Source organism: Salvelinus alpinus, chromosome 15, assembly GCF_045679555.1.
Source record: "Salvelinus alpinus chromosome 15, SLU_Salpinus.1, whole genome shotgun sequence".
Lineage (NCBI taxonomy): Eukaryota > Metazoa > Chordata > Actinopteri > Salmoniformes > Salmonidae > Salvelinus > Salvelinus alpinus.
Window position 1 is genome coordinate 36610323 of NC_092100.1, and position 8431 is coordinate 36618753.

At 45.6% G+C, this 8431-nt stretch overlaps 1 long non-coding RNA gene across 3 annotated transcripts; it reads left to right on the plus strand.

Moving 5' to 3' along the window:
* Positions 1-2490: 2490 nt before the first annotated feature.
* Positions 2491-8078, plus strand: LOC139539988 (uncharacterized). 3 transcript variants are annotated; one of them, XR_011668046.1, is made up of 5 exons: positions 2491-2975; positions 3466-3501; positions 3980-4069; positions 4192-4305; positions 4399-8078. It is a non-coding gene; the product is annotated as an uncharacterized lncRNA (long non-coding RNA). The 3 variants fall into 3 exon arrangements; XR_011668044.1 differs by lacking the exon at positions 3980-4069 and having other exon boundaries at positions 2493-2975; XR_011668045.1 differs by lacking the exons at positions 2491-2975; positions 3980-4069 and adding an exon at positions 2986-3161.
* Positions 8079-8431: the final 353 nt, after the last annotated feature.

The window sequence follows — 8431 nt, forward strand, 5'->3', positions numbered from 1 at the left end:
AGCGACGCTTGAGAAGCCCCGTACAAACCTCCTGTAGTACGAGGCCAGGTCCAGGAAGCTCTTCAGCCGACACTGGTCCGTGGGAGTGGGCCAGTCTTGGACAGCCCCCACCTTGTCCTCCATGGTGCTGATCCCCTCCTTCCCCACTCGGTGGCCCAAGAAGGACACCTCTCTCCTCATGAAGTGGCACTTCTCGGGGTGGAGCTTCAGACCTGCGGCAGCCACCCGCTCCAGCACACGCCATAGCGCCACCAGGGCTGACTGGAAGGAGCTGCCATGGGCCAGGATGTCATCGGGGGATGCCATCCAGCACCCTGTCCATCAAACGCTCAAAAGTAGCTGGAGCGTTGCACAGGCTGAAGCATAGGACCTTGAACTGCCAGTGTCCTCTGTTAGTGGAGAACGCAGTTTTGGCTCTGGCCTCTGGGGAGAGGGGCACCTGCCAGTAGCCACTGCGGAGGTCTAGTGAGGAGAACCAGGAGGACCCCCTAACCAGGTCCAGCGACTCATTGATACGTGGTATGGGGTATGAGTCCTTCCTGGTTACCTCATTCAGCCGCCTGTAGTCCGCACAGAACCTCAGCTTGTCCCCCTTCTTCGGAACCATGACGACTGGCGCCGCCCAGGGGCTGTCTGAGGCCTCGATGAAGTCTGCCCGCTGCATCTCCAACACAGCCTTGTCTGCCGCCTTCTTGCGTGCCAGCGGGATATGGCGGGACGCATCTTGATGGGTCGAGCATCACCTGTGTCGATCTCATGCTGCACCAGATGAGTCTGACCCCCCTCTTCCTCACTCAGCGCAAAGCTGTCTCTGAATTCAAACAGCAACTGCCACAACCGTTCCTGCTGCTCGGGGTCAAGACCAACACAGTTCCTCCCCCATATCTCCCTCACTGCAGACAGTGTCCTCTCCTCTCCCATCTGGGGTAGCTGGGCTGGGGGGGGGGGGGGGGGGGGGGGGCCCGGGCTCACAGAGGGCTGTGTCGTGGAGGTAGCTGGGGGAATGTAACACACAGCCGTAGGTGACAGGGGGGCTGGGGAAAAGTCACACACAGATGTGGGAGAGGGGGGGCAGCCATGAGTCTCTGCTGCTTTAACTGTTGGAGTAAAGGGTTTGTTGGGTTGAGTGAATGTGACATTAGGGAGGGTCATGGTGACTGCCGGCCCTCCCTGGAAGCTCAGTGTGCCCCCATTTAGGTCTAACAGGCAGCCTGTGCTCCTAAGAAAGTCCAACTTCAGTATACAAGGGTCCTGCACAGCCGCCACCCACACAGGATGACGCACAGACCTGCCCCCTACTGTCAGAGTCATTATTCCCTTCCCTTTCATGGGTGCCAGCTCACCTGTGACTGTGCGGAGCTGCACAGTTGTAGGCTCACACTGAGTCCAACCTGGCACAATATCTGGCCTCACCAGGGTTACTGTGGACCCAGTGTCCACCAGGGCAGAGCAGGGCACCCTCTCCACAGTGACAGGGACATGACAAAAGTCCCCAACACAGGTCCGGCCCACCACAACAACAGGCTCCATCCGCTTGCCCTCGTCTGCTTCTGGGGGAAGTGGAGCCTTGCTTCCCCGTCTGTGCCGGTGAGCTCCTCCTGAAGAAGATGGTAGTTGGGACAGAAAGCCAGGGGTCCGCACTACCCGGTCTATGCGGACCCGAGCCGTTTCCCTGAGCTCTGGGGGACATGGGGCAATCCCGGCGCAGATGGCCTGGCTGGCCACAACCCCAGCAGACCCCGGGACCAAAGCGTGTGTTTCGTGCCGCCTGTAGCGACACAGCACGAATGAGTTCTGTCATTTCAGCCACCCATGCAGGCTTTTCCGGCTCCGGGCTGCTCTGCCCCCCAGCTCGCACAGAGGGTCTGTCTCCCTGCACCCCCACCAAAGCCCCCAGCTGAAGCCCCAGCCAACACCAGCTCCCTCTCCAAAGCCATCTCCAAGGCTATCTGCAATGACTCAGGATGAGCCAGCTGGGTCTGTATGCGCAGCTCCGTAGGAGAGAGCGCCTGTATGAACTGGTCCCGTGCTATCTCGCTTTGCAAAGAGGGGGGCATGTGAGCATATGCCTGCCGAGAGAGGCTCTGAATGTCATTAGCTAGCACCCGTAGAGGCTCTACAGGCTGCCTGCGTCTATTACTCAGTTCGGAGCGCAGTAGCCCGGGCTGTACACACTGTCCATAGCGCCTCCTCAGTGCTCCCACTCAAGCACCATAATCACGTCTGTACTTGGGGCTAATCAATATCAAACAGGCCAGAGCTTCATCCGTGAGGCATAAAGCCAACTGCAGTGCCCTATCTTTATTCGACCACCCCCTAAAATGAGCTAACAGTTCAAACTGATCATGAAAAGCTTCCCAATCCGCCTTACTGGAATACTTCAGGGTCTTAACAGATACAGACGCAGCCGGGAACTGGGCGCCGCCATGTTTGTTTACATCCTGAGCCCCAGATTCCTCGTCCCGCCGCGACGTCACCCCTTCGGTACGCCCACCAGAATCCGTGCGAAGCACAGTCGACGAAGGACTCGTGCCCGCTTCAGCCGCCATCACTCTAACGTCCTCCCTCAAGCGGCCTCTGGGCTCCGACACTCTGGCGATCTCCTCAGCCAGCTCCTCCGACGTCCATGCACACGCACACACACGCACCTCCTTGGCCATAATCGTCCATAATGACCTCCACCTTCACTTTCGGATTCCCTCGAAGCATTTTCAACCCCGTTCTCACCTATGGTAGCTAGCCACAGAAGTCAGCTAGCTAGCTTGCTAACTTTTATCAACGTTTTTACTTCTGACACCAATGTAATGACCTGACTAGATCATAAAGGAACAATTGTCCAGACAGAGGATTGAGTTTACGAATTGACGGTTTATTAACCCAACTTTACACCAGGATGCCCGGCATCAGAACATTCCAGGCATTCCCATGATTGGCAGATAGCTGGTTGATTGGCATGTCGGACCCCGCGAACACTGGTAAGTACTACACAACCAACTAATAGCCTAACACACTGCGGGTCGCTACAGTATACAGTTTTACTCTATTAGTATAGACATTTACTCAGTAAGTGTAAACAGCATCACAACTACGCCCATAAGTTCAGTTTCTGCGTTCAAATTTCCTTTGTTGGATCAACAAAATCCTAATTTGTTCCACGACAAGTGAGTTTTAAACAATTATTTCACTGATATTATTTAGCTATTTTATTTTAAATACTTGATACTTGGTTGTCAGACTGCCGTGTAACATAAAAAGTAACAGTTTTGATTGTGTGTGTGCAGCTAATGTTAGAGTTACTTGCGTTTCACTTTTTGCACGTCTTCGCTAGATAGCTAGCATGCTAGCTAACGAGCTCGCCCCTGTCCTGTGCAGTTAGTCTGCTCCACATGGTGGTTCCATGGGCGCGTGTCTCATTTCAGCACCAGGCTTTTTTAGTCTCATGCTAGTTTGTTCTCTTTATTTCAGCTGCTTACTATATATTGAGGACTAATCTGATTTAAGGTGAGTTGTTTATTTAGCCAAATTATAATTGCATTTTCGACTTGTGGGTGATGTTTATAGATAAATATTGTGGCCATTGAATCGCCAAATAGCTAACTGCGTTTTCCACTCACTTTATCACCAGTTCATTTTGGCGGTCTTGTAAGACTGCTCCTAGAACTTGACAACATAATATAGTGACTAGCTGGAATTACGAGTGTATTTTACTGGACTAATTAGGCCGTGTCCACATTTCGGGACAGTGAATGTGAGTTGAATAGTCTTTTTGCTTTAGTTGGGACCTGCTTCAAGTAATATCAGACAAGTTCTGGTCATGATCCAATATTTTCAGAATATACTTTTAAATTAGCATTGCTAAGTAAAGGAGTATTGGTGAAAACGTTTGCAGTCATCCTGATATAATGTGTCATGATTGAAATACAAATGTAATGCTTTTTCATCCATTTTGGCCTTATCTCGTACCATTAACCGCTTTCAGACCCAGTCATGTTGATCAGGGTGAAATTCAATGGTGAACAAAAATATGTCAAGGTCATTGACCTGACACGTGAAAACCTTTTGATTGGAGGTAAACTTTTAATTTGTGAATGGAAATAAATGTATTGTGTTCATACATTTACAAGTTAGTCTGAGTACTCTTACCATTACGATTGCAATTCTAATTGGAGGTTGTTTTAATGTTTGTCACAGCTTTCCTGAAATTTGAGATCAGAGGCAAAGCTGTATGATGGGTCTGGAACTAAAGTTGATGGGGGGGTTTGAGGAGGTGGTGACACGGACAGATCTTGGTGTTTGATGCTAAAGGTATGTGCTGGTTTTCAAGTCTTGACTACTTGTGGCATCACTTTCAATATAACCATATATTTGACATGCCTGTTTTGTCATTGTGTATTTCAGAATCTTCCCTGATGAGTCCTGTCTCTGCCAGTTCTGTGATGGGTGGTTCAGACCATGAGTCGGATGATACAATCATTTTGATTGATGGAAGCTCCTCACGACTGCATCAAAGATCTGACGAGGAAGCAAAAAATGTACGTTTGTCACCGGCAACAACGTCGCCTATGGTCACAAACTCACCATCGCTGGACCAGACAGGACTGGCAAAAAGTGCTCTTCACTGACGAGTCGCGGTTACGTCTCACCAGGGGTGATGGTCGGATTCGCAATTATCGTCGAAGGAATGAGCATTACACCGAGGCCTGTACTCTGGAGCGGGATCGATTTGGAGGTGGAGGGTCCGTCATGGTCTGGGGCGGTGTGTCACAACATCATCGGACTGAGCTTGTTGTCATTGCAGGCAATCTCAACGCTGTGTGTTACAGGGAAGACATCCTCCTCCCTCATGTGGTACCCTTCCTGCAGGCTCATCCTGACATGACCCTCCAACATGACAATGCCACAAGCCATACTGCTCGTTCTGTGTGTAATTTCCTGCAAGACAGGAATGTCAGTGTTCTGCCATGGCCAGCAAAGAGTCTGGATCTCAATCCCATTGAGCACGTCTGGGACCTGTTGGTTCGGAGGGTGAGGGCTAGGGACATTCCCCCCAGAAATGTCCGGGAACTTGCAGGTGCCTTGGTGGAAGAGTGGGGTAACATCTCACAGCAAGAACTGCCAAATCTGAAAAAATAAACGCAGTTGACAGTGAGAGGATGTTTCTTTTTTTGCTGAGTTTACTTTGAGAAATTTTACCCCAAAGTTTAATTCAATTTTGGTAAATATTCCCTTATGTGCACTCTTCCATATCAGGACGCATCGATTTGATTCCATTCTTAAGCCAATAGTAAGTGATTTGAAAGTGCTTGAGACTGAGGGTATTGAAGTTCCCTTCTTCAGTGGTCGTATACATAGCAGTATTGTCCAAGTAACTGTAGATAATCTTGGTAAACATTGCCTGTTTGGTTTTGTGGAATCATTTAGTGCTTGTCATTGTTGCCGTTTTTGTGGAATCATTTAGTGCTTGTCATTGTTGCCGTTTTTGCCTCACTGAGAAAGTGGATTTTCAAACTGTGTTCTCTGAGGATGACCCAAGAGTGACTTTACGAACAAAACACATGTACTCAGACCATTGTCAAACTCAACACTACCTCATATGTATGGTGTGAAGCATGCTTGCTTATTTAACTCTGCAGTACTTCAATACTACAGACATTTTTTTCTATTGATAAAATGCATGACATTTTAGGAGTTGCACAATTTGAGGTAAAACTTGTGTTACAGTATATACAAGCGAACTTTGTGACTGCTAAAGATGTGTACGGTAGAGTTCATTCATTTAACTATAGCTACACAGAGAGGAGGAATCGTCCAGCTGCACTCAAATTGGATGATGGGAGCAATGATTTGGGTCTAAATGCTATTTAGTCTTGGTGTCTTCTCCATAATATCTGGTACAGAAAGATGATAAATACTGGCAGCTGCTTCTGTTACTAATACAAATTGTAAATATTGTGTTTTCTCCTATACTAACAGAGGGCATAACTATCTATCTGAAGCACTTATTTGTTGAACATCATATGCTTTAAGTATTTGTTTCCTGATAGAAATCTGTTACCGAAACACCACTTCATGATACATTATTGTTGTTCTTCACTTGTGGTGTATGCACTACGAGGCAAAACATAATTTAAAAAGCAACTGAAGAGTTTTAAGAATGTCACTGACCTTAGCCAAGAAACACAAATTACATGGCATATAATTGGGAAACGTTCAGCCAGGATAGACTAGCTATAGGTCCAGGATTTTTTTGACTACATTGTCCCCTACTGTCACTTGATAACAGTTTAAGCCAGGGCTGATACTTATGGTTAGGTTGTGAGAAACGTAATGTAAATGTCAGCATTTTCCAACAAACATATTGATTTGCTCATGTCATATGGAGCAAGGGGTTCTTTTGACTACATTCTACTGTCGCTTGTACTGTGATGTCCAACTTGTGAAACGTAGACGTCTATGATTGGTTCAGATTTGGTCTGGACCAACCAAATTTGGTCTTGTTTGGGGGCAGAGCTCATTAGAATAATAGCCAGTGTGTAGAATAATACCCAAATAGGCAAAATAAGGATATATCAGGATACATCACCATGAAGAGAATTATAATTTTTTATTTCAGTATAGTACAGATCAGGGACACATGATGTAATCTCAATAGCATATTTCGTTACCGGATATAAATCCACTTGACCTATTGTAGTTCAATAACCAATAGACATTTTTGTAAAAACTGTTCAAAAACAAATAGACATTTTTCTAAAAACTCACGAGTGATATCATAGCTGATGCCCCATTCTTTCTGCATACATCATTTCATCTTAATTCGGAGCAGATATTTAACATAGTTTTTGGAAAACGTGGTCGCATAAGAAACTGAGATTTTACTATAATTCTGTTACCAAACTTTGCATCTGCACAGTTCTTCCAGTTTTTGTGAAATGTTCTGTGTAAATTGTTCAAAGTAGTTATTGTGCATAGACTTTGAAATCAATATGTTTTGTTTGGCATACATTTTAAGTGAAAAATCTGAGTCAAATCGTCATTCCATTATCGTGGTATTACCATAGACCATCTTAATGGCCATGAAAAATGTCAGTGTTTACTGACATTAAACCTCTGCAAAGTAAAGCAGTTTCGTATTTGAAATATGCTGACTGGTCTTGATTTCAGAATCACATGAATCTGCACCCAGGTAGCCTAGTGGTTAGAGCATTGGGCCAGTAACTGAAAGGTTGCTGGATCAAATCCCTGAGCTGACAAGGTAAAAATCTGTTCTGCCCCTGAGCAAGGCAGTTAACCCACTGTTCCCTGGGTGCCAAAGACGTGGACGTCGATTAAGGCAGCCCCCCCGCACCTCTGATTCAGAGGAGTTGGGTTAAATGTGAAGACACATTTCAGTTGAAGGCATTCAGTTGTGTTTTGTGTTTCTATGAGGAGCACAATCAACAATAAAAATATAATACCATTTTTTTTCACATAGCCAAAGCCCCAAAAATGCACAAATGATCAATTTCAGATGGAGGTCTTGCATTTGTAAGCTAAAAACACGCTTTACAGGCATATTTAGAGCTGTATTACAGTCAGTTGGATTGCAATGCAGTTTCCCTCCCACACATGATCAATCTCAAAAGTAAGATAAAACCTGTAAACACAAAAACCAAGGGGAAGAATTGAAAGTTGTTTCTGCTGCAAAGGCCCATATCAAACTTGTTTGCAACATATGTAACAAAGCCTGATTAACCCCAAAACTTTAAATGTGTGAAGGGATAAACTGATAACAGAGCCTAAAATCATTCTCAACTCCACAACATGGCCATAACCCAACTCTCCATTCCTTGCCCCCTCTCCTTCCAGGTAACTGATCAGTGAATGGACTGAATACCCCCCACACATACACCATAAAGTACTGAGTAAAAGGTCTGAATACTTATGTAAATGTGATATTTCAGTTCTCTATTTTTTATAAATTTGCTAAAATAAACAGTTTTTGTTTTGTCATTATGGGGTATTGTGTGTCGATTGATGAGGGGGGGGAAACGATTTAATAAATTTTAGAATAAAGTTGTAACGTAAGAAAATGTCAAGGTGTCTGAAAACTTTCCAAATTCACTGTGCATCACTATGATTAATGACTTCACATTTAACTGGCTAGCTAGACACAATTGTTACCTTGTAGCCACACCTTTTAAAATACTCTTCTTTTCGTACAAGCTCGGCTTGTTTCAACTATTTCTTTGATTCCTGTAAATAGAAACATAAACTAACACCACATCTCAACAAGAAGATGCAATGATTACAACATTTTAATCTGACAAATTATAGCTAGCTAAGCCAGTTGAGCTCTGAAACTACTGTAAACTAAGGTAGCTAGCTGGCATGAGCTTGCCGCTAACCTCAGACCCATAGTGTGCAGGGCAAACCCGTTTTGGTTATTTCT